The 12,825-nt window shown below is 39.2% G+C and overlaps 1 long non-coding RNA gene across 2 annotated transcripts in view; it reads left to right on the forward strand.

Moving 5' to 3' along the window:
- Positions 1 to 247: 247 nt before the first annotated feature.
- LOC109490992 overlaps positions 248 to 12,825 on the forward strand; it is a 16,931-nt gene continuing 4,353 nt past the window's right edge. The window contains exon 1 of one of the 2 annotated variants that reach the window (XR_004625069.1): positions 248 to 1,547. This is a non-coding gene — a long non-coding RNA (uncharacterized LOC109490992). The remainder of the gene's footprint in view (positions 1,548 to 12,825) is intronic. The other variant, XR_004625070.1, reaches the window with a different exon arrangement.

Here is a 12,825-nt window from a genome sequence, read left to right on the forward strand (position 1 = left end):
GGCAGAGGGAACAGTATAACAAAGGCATAGAAACAGAGGCAAACATATTAGTTTCAAACAACTTGTCTAGTTTGCTGTATTCTGAAGGTAACTAAAGAGAAGAGCAGTGTTTGAAGTTAGCAAGCACTTTGCATGTCTTTCTTTCTTTCTTTCTTTCTTTCTTTCTTTCTTTCTTTCTTTCTTTTTTTTTTAAAGATTCTATTTATTTGACAGAGAGAGATGGAACACAAGTAGTGGGAGTGGGAGAGGGAGAAGCCGACTTCCCGCCGAGCAGGAAGCCCGATGTGGCTCAATCCCAGGACTCCGGACCATGACCCATGACCCGAGCCAAAGGCAGATGCTTAACAACTGAGCCACCCAGGTGCCCCTTTGCATGCCTGCCTTGTATTCAAGGTGAGAGATGCTGCAGGCCTCAATGAGGGAAGTTGTGGTAGGGATGGTGAGAAAGGAATGGTTTCTTCTAGAAAATGTAGGAGTAAAATCATTAGAACTAAGTGACTGGATTTTGGGGGCAAGGATAAAGGAAGAGGCTCAGATTGCTCTTAGATTTCTGCCTGGTAATCAGGTAGATTAGTAGCACCGTTAATTGAGACTAGACAGCGGAGAGTAGCACATCAGGAGTGAGTGCAGTATGGGACATTTTGACATCCAGGTCCAGCAGACAGATAAATATATCCAAAGCATGGGAGAGTTCAGAGCTAGAGACTACGGGGTTAGCTGCAGTCAGTGCCGTTCCAGCCACAAGTGTGCATCAGACGTAGGCGGTTCTTGGAAGCAGAATGAAAACGGTACATAGAGGAGTAGGAATGTTTGAGCAGCAGTAGAGAATGTCTTACAAAGGAGATTGGTCATAACTTCTCAAAAGCCAAGAGCAGTATCACGGAACTCAAGGAAGAGAGAGTTTATGTTTGAAATGAACGAAATATCAAATGCTCCAGTAGAGGCTAGTTAAATATGTACTAAAACCTTGCCAATAGCTATGACAGTTTGGTGATCTTTGTTGTTCTCAGGAAAAAGGGAAGGAGTGAGAGCCTAACTAGAGAGGTGCACAGGGTTGAGGAGAGGATTTTGATAAAAGTGAAAAAGACTGAGCATGTTGATGCACTGAAGGTGATGATAGCAGCTAACACTGAAAATGTACTGGATTCCAGGCCCCTTTCTAAGGGCTTTCCATGTGTTAACTCATTTACTCCTTACAGCAACCCTATGAAGTAGATACTGTTTCCCTCATTTTACTGAGGAAAGTTAACCACAGACTGTTACATGCCTGACAGCTGTTGAAAGAGCAGAATGAGAATTTGAACCCTGGGATTCTGACACAATAGCCCAGTTACTTACCACTGTCCCGTACTGCCTCCATAGAATGGTGGAGCTTGTAGATGCGGGGAAGAGAAGTGCTAATTAATGGATCCAGTTCAGAAAAGACTGGAGAGGATAAAGTTTCTCTCCAGAAAAGACTGGAGAAGATAGATGGGAGTTTCGGTCTTGAAGAAGAGTAAGGATATTTTATGCTTGAAGACCAGAAACCGGGGCTACAGGTGGAGATGGTGAGTTTCGGGGTGGGAGGGGGGACTAAGGAAGTTTAGGAATTTAATCACATCAGACTTTTCCCATCAAATACATATTTTTATTAAATTTATACGTTTTTATTGTCAAACATAACACAGATAAGGAAAACTGCTGAAAACAAATGTAGAGCTTATCATGAACTCTTATAAGGTGTAACCACCACCCAGGTGAAAGAAATTGTCAGCCGGTCCAGAAACTCTCTTTGTGCTCCATTCCAGTTTAAACCCTCTTTTTTCTCCCCCAGTGTTACCACTATCTTAACATTTATCATAATGTTTTGGTTTTTCTTACAGTTTTAGCACCTGTGAGCATTTTTTTTTTAAAGATTTTATTTATTTATTTGACAGAGACAGAGACAGCCAGCGAGAGAGGGAACACAAGCAGGGGGAGTGGGAGAGGAAGAAGCAGGCTCATAGCGGAGGAGCCTGATGTGGGGCTCGATCCCATAACGCCGGGATCACGCCCTGAGCCGAAGGCAGACGCTTAACCGCTGTGCCACCCAGGCGCCCCTGTGAGCATTTTAAAATCCTACATATAAGTTTTTTCTGCCTTTTTACTCCTTTGTCCTTTAAATCTCAACCTACAGATTCCTCCTCAGTCTCTCTTTTTCCTTGCCATTAATTTGATGAAGAAACCAGATTTTAACCTGTTGAATTTCCGACAGTCTGGATTTTGCTGATGGAATACCTATGGTGAGGCTAACGTGTTCATTTATTTTTGGTATTTCCTATAAACTGATACTTGGATCTAGAATTGTGCTAATATGGTAGCCACTAGCCACATGTATCTATTGAATGCTTGAAATGTCAAAATTGAGATATGCTGTAAGTATAAAATGCACACTGAAAGATTTATTATAAAAATAATATGAGATATCATTAATAATTTTTATATTGATCATATATTGAAATGACACTTTGGATATATTGGGTTAAATTTATTAAAACATAATTTCCACCTAGTTCATTTTACTCTTTGTAGCATGGTTACTAGAAAATTTAAATACATCTGTGGCTTGTATTATGTTTCTGTTGGGCAGCCCTGATCTAGAGGCTTAATCAGATTCTGGTTTTATTTTATTTTTTTTTGCAAGACTACTTCATAAATAAGAATGTGTTCTTTTGTTAGGAGGCACATAGTGTCTGGTTATTGTTCTTCTTGTGATGTCAGTAGTGATTGATACTAAATGCTTAGATATCTTAATTCATTGGAGTTTGCAAAACTGAGTTCTAATGAAATCACTCCTTACTCATTTATTATTGCCTTGTCTATTAACCTAGTATCCAGGTAGGATTAATGCTTGATTCTTTATCTTTATTAACCAGTTTTGAAAATGAATGATCTTCCTATTCAAAAGTGATAAATTAGTTTTCTTCGAAGTATCTATGAATTCATAGTTTTAAACATATTTGATGCAGTTTAGTGCATTGCCATTATTATGCTTATTGCTGCTAAAATGTTCCCATCTCTGGCCTGGGGGAATCTTTTCAAGTTGGTTCCTGAGTCCTTTTGATACAACTCTGCTAGTCTTTGTTTGCTTTTAGAGTGGGCTATATGTCTGTAGTGGTATCCCTCTTTTTAGAGTGGTATCCCCTTTTTAGAGTGGGCTCTGTCTGTAGTGGTATCCCTTTTTTTGTACCTGAAATTGACAATTCGTGTCTTCTTTTTTTTTTTCTTGGTCTATTTTTGCTCATCTTTTCAAAAAACTTGTTTTTGGCTTCATGGACTTTATCCTGTTTTTTTCATTTTCTCTTTTGGTTTTCTGATTTCTCAAGTTAATTTCCTTCCTTCTGTTTGTTTTATGCTTAGTTTCTTAAATGGGAAGTTTAGATTATTGGTTTGAGATTTTTTTCTTTTTTTTTTTTATATTTTTTTTAAAGATTTTTATTTATTATTTTATTTATGTGACAAAGAGACAGCCAGCGAGAGAGGGAACACAGCAGGGGGAGTGGGAGAGGAAGAAGCAGGCTCCCAGCGGAGGAGCCTGATGTGGGACTCGATCCCAGAACACTGGGATCACGCCCTGAGCTGAAGGCAGACGCCTAACGACTGCGCCACCCAGGTGCCCCGAGATTTTTTTCTTTTTTAATATAAAGATTTACTGTTAAAATTTATAAGCAATGTTTTCATGGCATCCCACACATTTTGATATGTTGTATTTTCTTTTTCATTCATTTAAAAATATTTTCTGCTTTACCTTGAAACTTCCTCTTTGACTCCCGGATTATTTATTATTTATTTATTTATTTATTTATTTATTTTATTTATTTATTTTTAAAGATTTTATTTATTTATTTGACAGAGAGAGAGACAGCCAGCGAGAGAGGGAACACAAGCAGGGGGAGTGGGAGAGGAAGAAGCAGGCTCATAGCGGAGGAGCCTGATGTGGGGCTCCATCCCATAACGCCGGGATCACGCCCTGAACCGAAGGCAGACGCTTGACCACTGCGCCACCCAGGCGCCCCTGACTCCCGGATTATTTAAATGTGTATTGTTTAATTTTCAAATATTTGGGATTTCCCAGGTTTTTGTTGGTTTCTCATTTCTTTCTGTTGTGGTCAAAGAACATACTTTAATTCTTTTAAACCTATTCTGATTTGTTACCTAGTGTATGATCTGTCTTGGTTTTTTTTTTTTAAAGCTCCACATTTTTCTCTCTCTCACTCTTTCTTCTATCTCTCTGTCTCTGGGCTTGAACTCATGACCCCAAGATCAAGAGTTGCATGCTCTCCCTACTGAGCCACCCAGGCATCTCTTGGGTTTAATGTTTTATATTACTGAAAAAAAAAGTGTATTCTGTTGTTGGGTGGAGGGTTTTATAATGTCAGATCACACTGGTTGCTTGTCTTGTTCAAGTCTCTGTATCCTTGCTGATGTTATACTTAGTTACTAAGAGAGGAGTGTTGAACTCTTCAGCCATAACTGTGGATGTGTCTATTTCTCCTTTTAGTTCTGTCAGTTTTTGTGTCCTATAATCAATGCTCTTTTGTTAGTTGCATACACATTTGGGATTTGTTATGTCTTCTTGGTGAATTGAGCCTTTTATAATTATATAACATTCTTCTTTGTCCCTTCTAATTGTCCTTGTTCATAGTTTTCTTTGTCTGTTACTACTACTAGCTACTTCAGTTGTTTTTTTAAATCAGTGTTTGTGTGGTATGTCTTTTCCCATCACTTTACTTTCTTTTGCCCTAGCCTTTCATCTTTCCATACACATAACTTCCTTCTCCAACAAGAAATATGACTCCCGTTAGCCTGAATATATTTCTTTTCTAAATCCTTAGTTACATGAAAAGTAGTTAAATAAGGATTAACTCATACCACTGGAAAAAACCCCTGCTAAATAGAGTTCAGATTATGTTTACATTGCTTTTTGTCTTTAGTCTGAGGGCATATAGTCTAAATACTGTGTTCAAAAGTTACTTGGGTTAACCTCCTTCTCCTCTACCCCCATCTATTCTGGTTATGTTATTCTTTGAAATAAAATATAGTTAGATTCTTATGTTTTTTTGTTTGCATTCAGTTTTAAGGTCCCTCCCATACTTATTTGTTTTAGTGTGTAAAACATTAACATAGTTATAAAAGTCATAACTATTCAAAAATAGTAAGATCCAGAGAAGTGTCATTGCTCCCATCCCTTCCACCACGGAAGTAACTAATTTCATTAGTTTCTTTTTATCTGTCCGGTGTTTCTTTTGCTAAAATAAATATTCATGTACATTTTCTTCCCCCGTCCTTATTCTTACACAAAAGGGAGTTATTATAATAATCCTTTGCACATTGTTTTTTTTAAAACAATTAACAATTAACTTTTTTGTTGTTGTTGCAGTTTTAGGTTTGCAGAAAAACTGAGCATAAAGGACAGAGTTCCCTTATATCTCCTTACCTACCCATCCTCTCACCCCACCAGTATCCCTTATTATTAACATCTTACATTACTGTGGTACATTTATTACATTTATGAGCAAATATTGATATGTTGTTATTGTTGTTATTGTTTTTTTTTAAAGATTTTATTTATTTATTCGACAGAGATAGAGACAGCCAGCGAGAGAGGGAACATAAGCAGGGGGAGTGGGAGAGGAAGAAGCAGGCTCACAGCGGAGGAGCCTGATGGGGCTCGATCCCATAACGCCGGGATCACGCCCTGAGCCGAAGGCAGATGCCCAACCGCTGTGCCACCCAGGCGCCCCTGTTGTTGTTATTGTTATTATGATTTATTAAGTAGGCTCTATACCCAGCATTGAGCCCAACACAGGGCTTGAACTTAAGACCCTGAGATCAAGACCTGAGCCATGATCAAGAGTTGGATGTTTAAATGACTGAGCCACCCAGGTGCCCCTTGATACATATTATTAGCTAAAGTCCATAGTTTACATTAGGGCTCATTATTTGTATTGTATATTCTATGCATAGGTTTTAACAATGGTATGGTATATACTCATCATTGCAGTATCATTAAGAATCATTTCACTGCCCTGAAAACCTCTCGCACTCCACCTGTTCATTCCTTGCTGCCTCCCCTGGCAGCCACTGATCTTTTTACTGTCTCCGTAGTTTTTCCTTTTCCAGAGTGTCATGAAGGGAGAATCATGTAGTGTGGAACCTTTTCAGATTGGCTTCTTTCACTCAGCAATATGCATTCAGAGTTCTCTCATGTCTTTTCGTGGCTTGATAGCTTTTTTTTTTTTTTTTTTTAACACAGTAACATTCCATTGTATGGATATACTACAGTCTGTTATCCATTTGCCTATTAAAGGACATCTTGGTTGCTTCCAAGTTTTGGCACTTTTGAATAAAGCTGATATAAATATTCATGTGCAGGTTTTTGTGTGAGCATAAGTTGGCAACTCATTGAGTAAATACCAAATATCGTGATTGCTAGATTATATGGAAAGAGTATGTTTGGTTTTGTAAGAAACTGCCAAACTGTCTTCCACAACGGCTGTATTATTTTACATTCACACCAGCAACGAATGAGAGTGAGTGCCTGATGTTGCATATCCAAGTTGATATTGTCAGTGTTTTGGATTTTGGCCTAATAGGTGTGTAGTAGTATCTCGTCTTTTTAATTTATTTTTAATTTATTTTTGAGGGAGAGAGAGAAAGTGAGGGGGGACATAGGGAGGGCCAGAGGGAGAGCGAGAGAGAGAATCCTAAGCAGGCTCCGTGCTGGGCTGACGTGGGGCTCAATCTCAGACCCTGAGGTCATGACCTGAGCTGAAATCAAGAGTCGGACCCTTAACTGACTGAGTCACCCAGGTGCCCCTCCAGAACTCTGTCTTAGAAAACTGAAACTCTACTTATTAAGGAACAACTCCTCATTTCCCTCCTCCCCACAGCCTCTGGCAACTGCCATTCAACTTTCTGTCTCTGAATTTGACTACTCTGGGCACCTCATGTAAGTGGAATCATACTGTATTTGTCTTCTGTGACTGGCTTATTCCACTCAGCTAGAATTTCCTTTCTTTCTGAGGTTGAATACTATTCCATTGTATGCATATATCACATTTTAAAAATCCATTAATCCATTAATGGGCATGTGGGTTTCTTCCACCTTTTGGCGTGTACAAACATCTCTCTGAGTCCCTGCTTTCAGCTGGGCGTAGACTAGAAGTGAAATTGCTGGGTCGTGTAGTAATTCTCTGTGTAGTTTTTTGAAGAACCACCACACTGTTTTCATTTTGCATTCACACCAACAGTGCATGAAGGTTCTCGTTCCTCCCCATTCTCCTCAACACTTGTTGCCTTCTGCATTTTTGATAGCAGCCATCCTAATGGGTGTGAGGTGGTTTACATTAAATGTGATTGATTATTGATGTGTTTGGATTTAATGCTGTCATTTTATTTGATCTTTTCTGTTTGCCTCCTCTTTTTTATTCCTCTATTTCCCCTTTCTTGGAGTCTTTTGGATGATTTAAATATGGTTTAGTGTTATAGTTTAATGTATCTGTTGGTAAAAGGGACTTTGCAGATATGATGAAGGGTTATGAGATGGGGCGATTATTCTGGATTATCTGAGTGGGCCCAGTGTCATCACAAGAGTACTTACAAGAGGGAGGCAGGACAATCAGAGTCAGGAAAAGGAAATGTGATGACAGAAGCAGAGGTCAGAGTGACGTGCTCTGAAGATGGAGGAAGGGGCCACAGGCCAAGGAATATAGGCAGCTGCTAGAAGCTGAAAGAGGCAAGGAATTCCAGGAAGGAACACAGGTCTGTTGACACCTTGATTTTAGCTCATGAAGGCCCATTTTTTACTTCTGGCCTCCAGAATCATAGGGTAGTACATTTGTGTTATCCTAATACATTAAGTTTTCAGTAATTTCTTACAGCAGCAATAGGAAAATGCTACAGCTCCAGAGAGAGGCCAGTCTGGGATCTCACGCCCTTTGCTCTGTTGATTTGGGTCAGTTCTATGCATGTGCAACTCAGGATTTCATACAACAATTTAAAGGGCCTCATTCTTCTGCTCCCTCCTCTTTGATATCTTCTCGCACACTCTTGGGTTCCCAAGAGCCCCCTTTCCTGCTGGTCTGGCTGGAAGGAGAGAAATGAAGCTAAAGGGATATGCCCATTATCATTGTTATTGCTACCATGGGTTTAGGTCTGAAGAGTCTAGAGAGAGTGTTTTTCTTCTGAGATTCTGGCTGCCCTAGAGTGTGATCTGGGACATACAGGAGATAAAGGCAAACCTGGGAATTCACCACTGTGTGGGTCATTGTGTGAGTGCCGTGTTTCCTGCCTGGTTCATTGCTTTATATATTTTTCAGAGTCCTTAGGTAATTGCTTATGTCTTTTGTCCAGAACTTCTGGTTGTAATCAGCGGGAGAGAGAGTAGAGTGTGCCTACTGAATCTTAACCAGAACCAGAAATTCTTTCATTTCTTTGTTACTTTAAGAAATTTTCTGCCTTTTTTCCCTCTGTTTGTCATAAGGCATTACCTAATGTTTTTGTTAACTCTTATGTTCTTTCTACTTTAGTGTATATTTCTAATGTGATCTTTTTTTTTTCCTAATTCTAATCTTCTCTGTATCATTCTAATTTTAGTATATGTGCTGCCAAAGCAAGCACTCTAATTCTTCCTGAGTTATTTCATATCCTTTGTGAGTTTTTCTAATTCTGGTTTATATTGTTCTTTCATTCTTCTATTATTGTTTTGTGTACTCTGGCTTCTTTTGAAATTGTAGGTCATAGTTTTCATGTATTTTATGGGCTTGTCTTTCTGGAGGGCTTTTATTGCCTATAGGGGGTAGCCTTTTCCTTTTAAAGTTTTTTCTTGTTATTTATTTATTTATTTATTTATTTATTTATTTATTTATTTAAAAAGATTTTATTTATTTATTTGACAGGGATAGAGACAGCCAGCGAGAGAGGGAACACAAGCAGGGGGAGTGGGAGAGGAAGAAGCAGGCTCCCAGTGGAGGAGCCTGATGTGGGGCTCGATCCCAGAACGCCGGGATCATGCCCTGAGCCGAAGGCAGACGCTTAACTGCTGTGCCACGCAGGTGCCCCTTCTTGTAATATATTTATATGGGGTTTTCCCTCAGTCCTTTTGTTGCTCACTTTTATATGAAATTTGCTTGAACTTTTAGAAGGAAGCCTGAATTTCACGGTGCTAGAGCTCTCTCTTCTGTTATTTTTGTGAAGTGTTTCAATACAGGACTGCTGTATTGAATTGTATTAATTGTATTAATTCCCCTACTTTTATCTGGGTCTCTCTTTTATCCCTGTGCTGTTCGGTTTAGACTCTGTCCCTAGTAGCTTTGTCTGTACGGGGTGTGGTCCTGAATGGGGGCTTTGGCATAGTGGTTTTGAGGATTCGCAAGGCTTATATTTACCACGGAAGCCTTGCCCTCACCTGAGGACTGGAGTTTGCACGGCTTCTTGGCTCACGTGCCCTTAGCTCTGCCCCTAGCTCTCCAGTGAGTGTCTGTGGGTGTTCTTAATTCCATTAGACGCCCACATATGGACCACAGTGGTTTGATCCTACCCACTTGGGATTGGGAGTTCCAGATATCCCTTGTCACTTAGTTTTGTTTTAGATGTTATCCATGAGTCTATGAATTTTTCATCATAGTTTCTCTGTTTTGTTTTTTTTAAAGATTTTATTTATTTATTTGACAGAGAGACAGCCAGTGAGAGAGGGAGCACAGTCAGGGGCAGTGGGAGAGGAAGAAGCAGGCTTCCAGCAGAGGAGCCTGATGTGGGGCTCGATCCCAGGACTCCGGGATCACACCCTGAGCCAAAGGCAGACGCTTAATGACTGAGCCACCCAAGCGCCCCAGTTTCTCTGTTTTTAATAGGCTCTTCAGAAAGATTTAAAAAACCCACAAAACTATACACCCATTGCCACCATCCTTCACCTCAGGTGTTTTTATGTAAAGTGATGCTCTTGAAACATAAGGGGGAGAGGTGAAGGTTTGCAGGAGTCACTGATGGAAATAGGGAGCTTTTCGGGGATGATGAGAATAAGGTATAATGAGAATAAGGTAAGTTCACAGGTGAGGGTGGGGACCATGTATGAGTCGTGGCACCAGCCTGTGTGAATGTGTGTTTTTTCTCCTTGTAGGTATCACCCCAAATGAAGCCTCAGAGGAGGCTGATAGCTAGTTTAGGATTATAGTAAGGATTGTAATTTTGTCTTGTTGCTCTGATTGAAGGACCGGAATTTTGGTGGTTGAGATAGCTTTTGGGAGAGGAATTCCATTCCTGGGTGTGAATAGACGTGAAACCAGGGTAGGGCTGCTAACTTGGGAGACAACAGAAGGGATCTAAGAACTGAAAACTGTAATGAAACTAAAGAGCAAATACGAAAGGGGAACCATGCGAATGTGCTAGATGGAGACTGTGGTCAGAGATGGAGTTGAAGATTTCTTAGGTAGAACAGGTACAGGTTAAAAAAAGAAGAGTCTGATATCAGGTGCAATTTCATATATTTGATCCCTGTAAGTTATCAAATGTTCTGAAATTTCCAATTTCTCAACAAATGGTGAATCAGTAGGCATTACCCTAAAATTGTCACAGGAGCTTCAGAGCCATAAGTAAAACCACAGGCTTAAAAAACTTGAGAGCTATTAATAAAAAACACATGAGTAGTCTGAATCATGTGTCGGTGGCTATGTACATAGAGCACAGAGCTTTTCTAGTGTTCTCATTATGGCAACAAAGTAAAATTAATTTTGATATGAGATAGCATTATTTCTAAACATTGCATATAGTTACTTTGCTTATAGCATAAAGTTCCTTGGGAAAGTGTTGGAGATTCATTACACAAATTTCTATGTTAGCATTTTAATGAGTGCAAAGTATTTTAACAAGACTTTGCAACAAAATATCCCTTTAAAAAGAAATGTGACAATCCACAAGTAGCGTTATACTTAATATGTTACTGAAATAAAGGTTATTTGTGGTGGGAATGCTCAGATTACCTCACATATAAAAAGGAAACATCAGTAAGCTGTCAGTTCTGTAGTTTACCAGAGTTTAATAAGGAAATTTCTTTAATAAGATTATGTTTAAAATGGAGTTGGTAGCAAAGAAAGGAGTAATTGCCTATCACACTATAAAAAAGTTTCACATCTTTGGAATGTTTCTTTACACTAATTTCCACATTGTTTGAACTTAAATTATATATACACAGAATCAAAAAAGCAAAAGATCATCAAAAAGCACTCCCCCCCCCACATGCTCGAGATTTTAAAGCTGGAATTGGATGGAAATGTATCTCATTATTAACACAAATGTTAATCTAAACACATATTAAATAGAGTTTTTTTGTTTTAATAGATCTTAATGAGGATACTGGAATTAATGTGAAAGTTTTTGAATTTTCAGTGTTGATGGGACAAGTGATTGATTTCTCTGTTCCCTGATCTCTGATGCCATCAGTCCCCTTGTTGAGAAGATTGTCATGTAGTTCAAAATAAATAAATTAATAAAGTAAATGCCCGAGAATCTTTTCCAGAAATTGTCAGGTCTACATTTGCAACTCTCACTGGATATGTGGGTTGGGTATTTTAGTTGTGTACAGTGGTTACAGTGTTATTGTTTATTTCATTCTTTTTATAATACAGCATGACAGATGCTGAAGTCTTTTTGGCACTTAGAAAATTGCAGTGAAACATATTTTGCTGTATTCAGAAAAAGGATCTGTTGACTTTAAAGAATACCGATCTCCTAATATATAAAAATGTATCAATTTATTTTAGGAAATATTTTGAGAATTCTAAATCAGAATTTGCTTCTGAATCTTTCACAATATTACCTTTACTTTCTCTTGTACATCTTTCAAAGAGGAGAGTCAGATGTATTGACCCCAGAATCCCATTGACTGTTTGAGCTTGTTTGTTTGTTTGTTTGTTTGAGAGCGAGCACGTGCATGCGTGTGCACCAGGGTGGGGAGGGGCAGAGGGAGAGTGTGCACGAGAGAGAATCCTCAACGGGCTCCAAGCTCAGGGCGGAGCCTTGATGCAGGGCTGTCTCATAACCCTGAGATCATGACCTGAGCCAAAATCTAGAGTCACATGCTTGGGGTGCCTGGGTGGCTCAGTGGTTAAGCATCTGCCTTTGGCTCAGGGCCTGATCCCAGGGACCTGGGATTGAGCCCTGCATCCGGCTCCCTGCTCCACTGGGAGCCTGCTTCTTCCCCTCCCACTCCCCCTGCTGTGTTCCCTCTCTTACCAGCTGTCTCTCTCTCTGTCAAATAAATATATAAAATCTTAATAAAAAAAAAAAGATGCTTAACCAACTGAGCCACCAGGTACTCCTTATATCATAATTTTAGAAGAGAAGAAAAATTTTCTAGATTTGGGGGCCGGCGGGGGGGCCAATTTATGGCCAAATACGTTTGGAAAACACTACCTTGCGTATCCACTTTAGTAAAATTGGAGTGAACATTAGTCTGTTTTTGACCCTGAGAAGTTCTGTAGTAAAGAAACTTGTTTAACCTTGTTAAACCCAGCATTTCCCAAATTTATTTCATCTCAACACCTTGCACAGTATACAAAAGTTTATAGCAGCATTATTCTTAATAGTTAAAATGAGGAAGCAACCCAAATGTCCATCAGCTAATGAATAGATAAACAAAATGTATCCGTTTAAAAAAATTGTGTAATCTCTGCCCAACGTGGGGCTTGAATTCATGACCCTGAGATCAAGAGTCGCATTCTCTACCAACTGAGCCAGCCAGGCGTCCCAAAATGTATCTATCTATCTATCTATATATATATATATATATAATATATATATATATTTAAT

Source organism: Ailuropoda melanoleuca, chromosome 4 (assembly GCF_002007445.2).
Source record: "Ailuropoda melanoleuca isolate Jingjing chromosome 4, ASM200744v2, whole genome shotgun sequence".
Taxonomy (NCBI): Eukaryota; Metazoa; Chordata; class Mammalia; order Carnivora; family Ursidae; genus Ailuropoda; species Ailuropoda melanoleuca.